The sequence below is a fragment of the Carlito syrichta genome, unplaced genomic scaffold (genome assembly GCF_000164805.1).
Source record: "Carlito syrichta isolate Samal-C Ts95f unplaced genomic scaffold, Tarsius_syrichta-2.0.1 Scaffold308087, whole genome shotgun sequence".
Classification (NCBI taxonomy): Eukaryota; Metazoa; Chordata; class Mammalia; order Primates; family Tarsiidae; genus Carlito; species Carlito syrichta.
Genome location: NW_007252183.1, coordinates 135,874 through 148,050, shown reverse-complemented (window position 1 = coordinate 148,050; position 12,177 = coordinate 135,874).

Here is a 12,177-nt window from a genome sequence, read left to right as displayed (position 1 = left end):
GCTGGGCTCCGGCGATCCTTCCACCTCAGCCTTTCAAGTAGCTGGAACTACAGGCACGCGCTACCACACCCAGCTAATTTTTTTGAGTTATTGTAGAGATGAGGTCTCACCAAGTTGCCTAGGCGGGTCTCAAACTCGCAGGCTCAGGCAATCCACTCACCTCAGCCTCCAAAAGCGCTGGGATTACAGGCTGAGCCACCGTGTCCGGCTGAAATAACTCATTTTATGAAGCCAATGTGAATCTTATATTAATACTAAAAGCATACAAAGATATTAAAAGAAAGAATTATTATAGGTCAATCTCATTATTAACATGAATATAAAATTTCTAAACAAAATATTAGCAAGACAATTGCACATCTAAAATTATAATATATGTGAAAAAATTGGAACCGTTGGATAAATGTAAGCTTGATTTGACATAGAAAAATCAATGTTATTCATTATACCAACAGAACTATGGGGGGAAATAACAAGACTATCTTTTTTTTTAAGTGAGAAAACAGGATTTGTTAAGAAGACAGAAAAACTCCCACAGTGGAAGAGGAGCAGAAGGTGTTGCCAACAAGACTATCTTAATAGATGCAGACAATAAATTGAGTGGCTGGGAATGGTGGCTCATGACTGCAACTCAGTGCTTTGGGAAGGAAGTAGAGGAAGAAGGATTGAAGCTAGGAGTTTGAGATCAGTCTGCAACGCTGGATATGGTGGCGCATGTCTGTAGTTCCAGTTACTTGGGAGGCTGAGGCAGGGAGATCACTGGAGCCCAGGAATTTGAGGCTACAGTGATCTATGATTGTGCCACTGCTCTCCAGCCTGGAGACCCTGTCTCAAAAAAGAAAGAAAAGAAAATACATTTAGTAATGCCAGTATCTTTTATGGTAAAATTTATTCACAAGTAAGGAAGAGAAGACAATTTACTTCGTTTGATAAAGTATATATACCAAAAAATATCTCATGGTATGTCCTATCAAACAGCACATTTAACAATAAAATGGTGCTAGATTTCAGTTTGAGATTGGAATAAGAGTAGGGTGCCCACTATCTCACTCCTATTCAACATTGTACTGAAGGCTTTGATTAGAAGAAATAAAAATAAGAAGTAATTGCATAAAAAGAGAATTTAAGGTAATATACTGGTGGCCGGACCAAGAGGCTCACACCTGTAATCCCAATACTTTGGGAGGTGGAGGCAAGAGCCCCAGGGTCTGAGACCAGCCTGGGAAAGTTGGTGAGACCTCATCTCTATAATAAATAAAAAAAATTACCCAGGTGTGGTGGCACGCACCTGTAGTTTCAGCTGCTTGGAAGACTGTGGTAGAAGGATCATCTGAGTCCAGGAGGTCAAGGATGCAGTGGCTGTGAGCGTGCCATTTGCACTGCAGCCTGGGCAACAGAGTGAGATCTGATTCAAAAAAAAAGAGAAAGAAATATATTGCTATATTATTAGAAATAAATGATTAAAACAAGATTATAGCCTCAAAGGTCAGTGTGTAAAAAGCAGTTATATTTCTACATACCATCATCAACTAGTTAGAATGTTAACTTTAAAAGGTTACCTTTATAACAGCATTAAACAATAAAATACCTAAAAACATATCTCTTTAAATATGAAAAATATCAAGGCAAAAACACAAAATATTATTTGAGAATTGGTGAAAAACTACACATATGGAAAATGTCAAATCTCTTACAAATTGTATTTGGTTTTAAAAAACTCAATGACATCCCACAATTGAGCAGGGCAACTTGACAAGGTAATTCTAAAGTATATATGGACATGCAAAGGGTCAAAACTAGTTAATAGACACATGGAAAAGAACAAGTAGAGAGAGCTTGCTGTACCAGATACCAAGAATAACTATAAAGACAACAATTTAGACAGAGCAGTAGTGATACAGGATACACAAATATACCAACAGAGCAATACTAAGTCTAGAAATAGACTCACACTTGATGGCTGATTTATGACAAAGATTCCATTGCAGTGTGGTAGAGGAGAACTGACTTTTCAATCAGTGGTGCTGGATCAGTCATTTGATCCAAGGGGAGACACGAATCTGGATTAAAAACACATATGACGTTTAAAAATAAATTGTACATCTAGTTGTGAAATGTAAACAATAAAGCTTTTTAAAAAACATAAAAGAATATAATGATGACCTCAAGTTAGCAAATATCTCTTCAATGAGATACAGAAATAACACATATAAAGAGTTAAAATTGACATATTAGGTTACTGTAAAATTAGGATCTTCTCATTTAAAAAATACCATTAAGTGAATGAAGAGTTCTGCCATAGAGTGGAGTAATGTGTTTGCAAAACATAACCAACAAAGGAACTGCAATCCAAATACATAAAGAGTGCTTACAAATTACTGTAATGAGAAGAACAATTGACAATCATCCCAAATACTTTTCCTGTCATCAGTTTTTAAAGCAATGTCATTTCTGCTACAGAAATCATTTTTTTTTTAGAAACTGTGATTCCATATGGGAAAATTCATTTCCCTAAAACTCAGCAAATAATATGTCCAAGTTTCAAAAGTTTTTCCCCTCCTCTACTCAAGAAAGTTTCAAAAGTTCTAAATCAAAATATTTAATGCCTTAAAAACGCTAAAGTCAGCTGGGCTCGGTGGCTCAGCCTGTAATCCCAACGCTTTGGGAGGCTGAGGTGAGTGAATTGACTGAGCCCGTGGGTTTGAGACCCGCCTGGGCAACTTGGCGAGACCTCATCTCTACAATAAGTCAAAAATTAGCCGGGGTGGTAGTGCGCGCCTGTCGTTCCAGATACTTGGAAGGCTAAGGCGGAAGGATCGCAGGAGTCCAGAAGGTCGAGGCTGCAGTGGCTGGGACCAGCCACTGCACTCCAGTCTGGGTGGCAGAGTGAGACTCCAACTAAAAAAAGCAAAACAAAAACGCTAGTCTTTACATGAAATATCTAACTCCCTCAGGAGAATATCTTTCAATATCCAAAGAAAAAAATATTAAAATCAATTATTTTAAAGATAAGCAAACACTCTATCACCTTCCACTTAAAAGAAACAAAAACTATTTCACTGTCTTTAACAAATCATCAAGTTACTGCTGTCTGAAAACATTAAATTACATGAAACATATCTCAACTTTCTTGGGACCAAAGGTGATCAGATTTTACACACTAAAGAACTACCTTATAGCTTACAATGGTGCAAAAAGTCACTAAAACATAAATACTACTGCATCTAAACAGTAAAAGTCAAATGATATTGTGTGGTTTGCAGGGTATTTTAAGTTACATGAGGTCATTGAAATTCTATATATAATTTATGTATGATATCATGAAGACAAGCAATTAAATACTTAAATATTATTCCTAAAATCCAACACATTAATAAAGGCTGGAAATGTTATTTTTCTCACCTTTAATTTATATAGTTAGCTATCAGCACCTTTAAAAAATGTAATAGCCTTTACTTTTAGTGCAGCTTTAGGTTTATAGAAAAATTGCACAGAAGTGCAAAGTTACCACATTACTTCCAGCGGGCTGTCCCATTGTTTTCTATTATCACTTGTTACAAGTGATAAATCAATACTGACACATTTTTATATAACTAAAGTCCACGGTTTACATTAGGGGTCACACTTTGTGTTGTACAGTTTGATAAATGCCTAATTTTGTGTATCCACCATTACGGCAACATGCAGAATAGTTTCACCACCCTGAAAAGGCCCTGTGGTTCACCCCCACTCCCCACCCCATGAACTCCTGGCAAACACTGATCTTTTTACTTTACAATAGCGTTGCCTTTTCCAGAATGCCACATAATTAGAATGCAGCCTTTTTAGGTAGATTTCTTTTGCTAAGCAATATGCATTTACGTTTTCTCTATGAAATGTCATGACTTGATACAGATGGTTCATTTCTTTTTAGTGTGAATAATAGTCCATGGTCTTTATGTACCACAGTTTATTTATCCGTTCACTTACTGAAGGACATCTTCATTGCTTCCACATTTTAGGAATTATTCACAAAGCTGTCAGCAACACCTGTGTGCATGCACATAAGGTTTCTACTCATTTGGGTAAGTACATAGGGGAACAACCGCTGGATCATACGGTAAGCGTATGTTTAGCTGTGTAAGAAGTTGAAATGTGTCTTCCGAAGTGGCTGTACTTTTTTGCATTTCCAGCGGCATGAATGAAAGCTTCTGTTGCTTTACTTTACTTTGCATCGCCTTGCCAGATTTTGGTGTTGCCAGTTTTTGGGATTTTAGCCATTCTAATAGGTATATACTGGTATTTTATTGCTGTTTTCACTTGCCATTTCCTAATGACATATAATGTAGAGTATTTTTTTCCATGCATTTACTTGCCATATGTATGTCTTCTTTGGTGAAGTGTATGTTAAGATTTTTTTTGCCCATATGTTAACTGGGTTTTTTTAAAATTGTTGAATATTAAGAGTTATTTGTATATTGTAGAAACAAATTCTTTTTTAGATCTATCTTAGAATTTGATCTTTATTTGAGGTTACCGTATATATTTTCTTTTTTTTATTTTAAAGATGCGGGGTACAATTCAGGGTTAATATACAAACATTGATTATGTAGGTACCCTTGTTGATGAGGTATGCCCTCCCTCCCCTAGCAGTTTCCCTCAACTGCCAATCCCACCCCTCTTCCTCTGACGGTTTCCATTACTGTCAATCACTTTATTATAGTATTATAAATGTTCAAGGTCCACTTTTGAGTGGGAGATACAAATTCTTTATTAGGCATGTGTTTTCACAAATCTTTTCTCCCTGTCTGCACTTGCCTAACAGTGTCTTTCACAGAATAGAAACTTTTAATTTTAATGAAGTCCAACTTGTCACTTTTTTGGGGGGATTGCACTTTTGGTGTTATGTCTAAAAAGTCATCGCCACATGCGAGGTCATCTGGGTTTTCTCCTATGCGATCATCTAAAACTTGTATAATTTTGCATTTTACTTTTAGGTACATGATCCCTTTGAGTTAATTTTTGTGAAGGGTGTAGGGTTTGTATCTAGATGATGATGATGATGATGATGATGATGATGATGATGATGATGATGATGATGATTACAGGCTGATGGCTCAGCCTGTAATCCCGCGCCTTTGGGAGGCTGTGGTGAATGGATTGCCTGAGCCCACGGTTTCGAGACCCGCCTGGGCAGCGAGACCTCATCTCCACAATAAATCAAAAAATCAGCCGGGTGTGATAGCGCATGCCTGTAATTCCGGCTACTTGGAAGGCTGAGGCGGAAGGATTACCGGAGCCCAGCAGGCGAGGCTGCGGTGGCCGGGAGTGGCCACTGCACTCCAGTCTGGGCAACTGAGTGAGACTACAACTCAAAATAAATAAATTAATTAATTAATTAAAAAAATGAAAGACTATATTTTCTCCATTGACTAATGAATAAAGATGCCTACTCGGTCAAAGGCCAATTCACTACATTTGAGTTGGTCTATCTCTGGGTACTCTATTTTGATCCACTGATCTGTTTGTGTATGCTTTTGCCCATACCATACTGTTTTGATCATTGTAGTTTAATAGCGTTCTTGAAGTCAGGTAGAGTCAGTCCTCAACTTTGTTCTTCAGTGGAATATTCTGAATCTTTTGCTTTTCCATATGAACTTTAGAATCAGTGTGCTAATATTTGGTACTATATAATAATTTTCTGGAATTTTTATTGTGATTTTGTTTGAATCTATGGATCAAGTTGGGAAGAACTTACAGCTTAACAATATTAAGTTTTCATATCCATTAACATGAAATATCTCTTCAATGATTTATAAACATATTTATTACATTAGCATTAGCAATAAATTAATATATTTATTTCATTAGCCTCATATAAATATTATACATATTTTACTAGAATTACACCCAAGTGTTTCATCTTTTGTTGCTAATGTGAATAGGATTATGTTTAAATTTCAAGTTTCAATTGCTCATTGCTAGTATATGGGAAAACAGTTGGCTTTTGTATATTAATCCCACAACCTTGCTATAAGCACTTATTAGTTACAAGAGGCTTTTGGTCAATTCTTTCAGATTTTCTATAGACAGTCATACCACTTGTGAACAAAAACAACTTTCTTCCTTCCCAATGAATATGCGTTTTATTTTGCTTCTTCCCTAGTTGCATTAGTGCAAATTCCAGTAAAATACTGAATAGAGTGGTAGGAGGGAACATCCTTTATTTGTTCCTGATCTTAGGGGGTACACATCTAGTTTCTCACCATTAAGTATGATGTTTGCTGTAGGGCTGTTGTAGATGTTCTTTATCAAGTTGAGGAAGTTCACCTCTATTTTTAGTTTTCTAAGAGTTTTTATTATGAGTAAGTGTTATTTTTTGTCAAATTCTTTTTCTGTATCACTTGATATGAATATATAATTTTTCTTCTTAGCCTGTTGATGGAATGAATTATATTGATTTTTTAATGTTGAGCCAGCATATCTGTAGTAGATCTCTCTTGGTTGTAATATATACATTGATGAAAACTCTATTTATACATTGTTGAATTTGACTTGCCAATATGTTATTGGGAATTTTTGTATCTGTATTTATGAGATATATTGGTCTGTAATTTTGCTTATTGTGGTTTTGTCTGTTTTTGATATTAGAGTAATGCTGACCTCATAAAATGAGTTATAAAGTGTTCCCTTGACTTCTAATTTTTGTAACAAAGTGTAGAGAATTGGTGTCATTTCTCCTTAATTGTTTGATAGAGCTCACTATCTGGGACTATAGCTTTCTGTTTCAAAAGATTATGCATTATTAATTCAATTTCTGACATATATACAGGTTTATTCACATAATTTATTCCTCCTTGTGTGATTTTTTATTCTGTGTCTTTATGGAGCTGGTTCATTTCACCTAAGTTATCAAATTTACAAACATACAGTTGTTCATAATATATCTTTATTATTCTGTTAATGTCCATGATGTCAGTAGTAATGCCACTTTTTTATTTTTGATATTGGTAATTTGTGTCTTTCCTCTTTTTTTCCTGGTTCTGGCTACAGGTTTATACATTTTATTGGTATTTTAAAAGAACTAGTTTTTACTTTCATCCATTTTCTCTATTATTTTTCTGTTTTCAATATTATTTATTTCTGCCCTGGTTTTTATTATTTCTTTTCTTATTTGAATGTAATATTCTTTTTTCTCTGGTTTTTGAAGGGAGAAGCTTGGGTTATTAATTTTGAGATCTTTCTTCTTCCACAACCTTTTCCTCTTCCTCCTCCTCCATCTTTTTTGACTCAGGGTCTCACTCTACACCTAGGATGGAGTGCATGGCACAGCTCACTTCCTGGGTTTAGGCGATTTTTCCACCTCAGTCTCCTGGGTAGCTGGGACTACAGGTATGCGCCACCGCACTCAGTTAATTTTTTGATTTTTTTGTAGACACATATCTCACTATTTTGACTGGGCTGGTTTCAAATTCCTGGGCTCAAGCAATCCTCTGTCTTACCTTCCCAAAGTGCTGAACCACCATAGAGGCATGAACCACCATACCCAGCCTGCTTTTCTAATACATACACTCAATGCTATAAATTTCCCTCTAAGCACCTGCTTTTACTGTACCCCACACATTTTCATAAGTTGTATTTTCATTTGTATTTAGTTAAGATTTGGAGGTTTCTTTTTAGACCCATGAGATACTTAGAAGTATGCTGTTTAATCCAAAAATATTTTGGATGTTCCAGTTGTTCTTCTGTTTATTGATTTCTAGTTGAATTCCATTGTGGTCTGAGAGATTACTTTGCATGATTTCTATTCATTTAAAATATTTAATATACATTTTAAGACCTAGAATGTGGTCTATTTTTGGTAAATGTTCTGAGTGAGCTTGAGAATAATGTCCATTTAGAATCCTATTAATTGATGGTTCTGTTGGGTTCGACTATATCCTTACTGATTTCCTGCCTGCCGGATCAGTTAATTACTGATAGAGCAGTGTTGAAGTTACTAACTATAATAATGAATTTGTCAGTTTTGTCCTAGCAATTCCATCAGTTTTTGTCGCATGTATTTTTAAGCTCTTTTGCACGATGCATACACATTATAGATTATTGTTTCTTCTTGGATAATTGACTCCTTTACAATTTTGTAATGTCTTCTTAAGTCTGAGAATTTTCTTAATCTCCTTTATCTGAAATTAACATACCAAATCCATCTTTCTTTCGATTAATGTTAGCATGGAGTATCTTTATCTTTTTACTTTTTATCTTCCTGTGTCTTTATATTTAAAGGGGATTCTTGTGGACAACATATAGTTGTCTTTTTTTTGTTTTAATCCATTCTGACCGTCTCTGTCTTTGAATTGGGGTGTTTAGACCATTCACAATGAAAATAATAATTTATATAGTTGGATTAACACCTACCATATTTTAACTGTTATATATTTATGGCTCTTATTCATTTTTTGTGTCTTCTCTTTTTCTGCTTTTCTGGCTTTAACTGAACATTTAATATGATTCAATTTTCTCTTCTTTCTTGGCATTTAGATTTTATTTCTTTAAAAAAAATTTAGTGGAGTGTGCAATTTATACTTACAACTAATGTAATTCCACTGTGAAATAGCTCTCCACTTCATGGTAGTGCAAGTACTTTATAACAGAAGATGTATTTTCAGTTTATCCCTTCTGTTTCTTACAATATTGTTGTCATTCATTGCTTTTATCTATAGCTGTAATTATCCAATATAGTGTTGCTATAATTACTTTGAATAAACTCTTGATAGATAAATTAAGAATAATAAAAGTAAAAGAGTTTATCTTTATTTCTCTGTCTTTATGTAGATCTGAGTTTCTGGCCCAGGAAAAATAACTCTCTGAAGAACATTTTTAAAATGTTTCTTTCAAGGCAGATCTACTGGCTAAAGATTGCTGAATTTTTGCTTGCCTGAAAATATCTTTATTTTACTTTACCTTTTGAAGGATAATTTTTATGTATATAAAATTATAGTCTTTTGTCTTCTTGCAACACTAAATATTTCACTTATGTTTAATAAGCTGGAAAACAGTTATTATAAATAACAGTCCTACAATAATAAGGCTTTAGAGAATACAGAAAGTGCCCAGATGTATTCTTTGTTCCATCAAGTGCTTTTCTAGCTTGTTACAAATCTTCATTCATATTAAAGTCTACAACTTGGACAACAGTGGATTCCTTTGAGTCTTTTCAAATCAAGAAAGTTATACATTCTGCTTATACTTGATCTTTTTTTTTTCCTCCCCTACTGGCAATGCCTCTTGAGTCACTTCAGGGATGAACTCCGTGATAAGGTCTTCAGAAATATTCACTGTTTCACTATAAGGATTTTTGTCAACCACAAGCACATGCATCAAACACAGTAATTCTGTAGACAAAGTTTCTTCCTTTTGGAGTCTCCACCTTCTGCACTTTCCCCTGGTTCTTCATTGTTCTCAGGAGTTGAACCTTCTTTCTCTTCAGTCATCCTGTCAGTTATTTAGCCGTCACCAACCTCAAACTCTTTTATCTCCTTAATGAATGCAATCCATTAGTAGGTAACTCCCCAGGGGGCTTTTTACTGCATTATACACTATGTACCCTCAGCACCTAGAACAGCGCTTAGAACATAGTAGATGCCCAGTAAATAACTGATGCTGCATGCAACTTAAGCAGGAATTTAGCATTGCTTTTGACCCACCACATTCACAAAACAGTACTGACCTTAGATATTGGATAATTTTAAGCATAATTTAATTTTAATTTAAACATAGTTAAAGTATGCCAATTTAGTGTCCTTGTATCTCATTTTTACTTTTTAAGGAGGTAGGAAAATACCTTGTTTACATCTGCATTGATAATCCTGACTCCCTTCAGCCCAAATATTTGAAAAATAGTTGTAAGATGAGGAGGTCTTACTTTATCAACAAAAATTACCTTACATTAGTACAGCAAAGAGAGAGCACTTGTATGATTTATTGATTTATGTCTCTAGCCAAATGAACTCCAACCCCTTCAAGAAAGTGTTGTTACACAGCTAAGAGTATGAGCTAAGATGCACTTCAGATGCAGAGGCCCCAGGGAGACTTGAATTCCTGAGTCCTTGTTTAGAGTCTGCTAAACCTGCGCATGGAGTTTCGTAACTTGTGGGAGAGGTTCTAAATGTAGAGATCCATGGCAATTTACTAGGATTGAGGAAATCCAACGTGGGTACTTGCCCATCCTGTACAAACAAAAGCAACTCCAGATTTAGTGCACAGAGAGTGCTGAGTCTGAAAGAAGCCCCCGCCTGCCAGGTGAGACTCCCAAGTAACACCCAGAGTCAGCAATAATGACCACTCTTTCTTACTCAGAATGCAAGACCTACAGGGTGAGGACTTTGCAAGTCCTGGCCACTGCCTTGATCAAACCAAACCTTCCCCATGGATCCCTGCCACACCCACCCATTTGGATTCCCAAGTACTGGCTTGGGGTACTGCCAAACAGACACTCATGGGAGTTTTCACTCTACTGTCATCCATAGTTGTATTGTGGGTGGCTACAAGAGGGCTGAACTTAGGCTATGAAGACTAAGTTGACTTCTAAGGATGCAGAGGGAATTTGCACAATCATGAAAGATATGGCCTGTCCTTGGATGTAGTCATAGAGAGTATTTTTACTTCTAAATTTAAGGGCTTCTGGTAAGGGATGGGATAGGGGTTAGGAACTTTCTGCTCCTGCCAGCAGGTATGGTCAGTGTAGATCAGATATGGTCTTTGAGAGCTGAAGCCTCAAAGAAAGCCGAGTGCATGCGGAATAAGTAGGAGTGAGGGTAAAGCAATGTGGAGTTGAAGTGGGTAAGGAAGTTGGAATACAGAGTGCACCAGCAGAACTGAACTCTGAAGAAGGCCTATTTTCTCTCTTGATGGTTATTTTAGTCAGTAATTCCTGTGCTAGATGTGAAAGGACCCAGGTCAAGTCTTGGGTGAATGTAGTTTTAAGACTGAAAAAAAAAAAAAAAAAAAGAGATAACAACATTGGAGATTCACATTTATAGGTAACTTCCAGCTGCAGAAATCTCAGTGAGCACCCAGGTTTGGACACTTTCTGAACCTCAATGAAGGCCCAGGTGTGAGGTTTGCAGGTCTTGGAGGAGTGAGGAGGGCCTGCTCTTCACCACTGGCTCAAGGATCCTGATGTGACTGACAGGACCAATGGATGCCCTTGAAAGTAATACTTGCAGAAGGTGTGTCAGGTGGTGGTTGGCAATAGTACATTTCTGGCTTGGGAAGCTGTAAGACCCCGCTGGAAACCTCAGGACATTCTGCAAAAGGCCTTCCAGGTTACACCGACAAAATCCTCCACAATTCTCTTCCCTGCCTAGAGGTCCAAGTTGCCATCTTAATCTCTCCTTTCAAGACCCATGACACCTTGACCTGCTCCAAAAAAAAGCAGACATACTCCTAAAAGATTCTGTGACCAAGAAGCTGGCAGGCCAGAGGCAAGAACAAAGCGGGGATCAGAACCTGGAGCCGGGCATAGCTCCTCCACTTCTTCAGGGCGGAGAAATGCTTTCTTGGTAATTTTCACCAGGTGGGAACATTTAGCACCAGAGCCAGGAAGTGGCGCTAGGTCAGGACTATCCATAGAATGCCTTGTGATGAAATGCTTCACAGGACACCACTTGCTGACCAGCGACGGAGGCTGTGAGCTTGCTAAACTCCACATGATCTCAGACCCTTTCGCCACCCTTAGGTCTCTTCATATTTAGGGTCACAGCTCACCTCCTTGGGTGGAGATGATGATAGCAGCAAGCCAGGGAGCTAGAGAACTCGCATGATGGGACTCAAAGGATGCAGGCATCTTCCACACACTAGGATTAAGAGTAAAAACCTTGCCTAATATCCAGGATTTGGGGGGGGAGTGGAGGAAGGTCATGGTCTCTAGATTGTCTTAGGCCAAAGGTTCAAGGTTGGCCCCAGGGAGTTGCATGGGTAACACAAAAAGCACTGTCCACTTCCTCAGACCCTTCTCTTCCATGAGAAAAAGACTGAACTCACTGGGTAGGTGCAGCACACCCTCTCATCACAAGGGCACAGGCCGGGATACTAAGCTTCTTTGGAAGGAGAAGCAAACCTGTCTGCTTCTTAGGGAAAGTAGGAAATCCTCTTGACCTTAAAACAAGGCAAAGACTTTCTCCTGCTGAAGGAAGTATA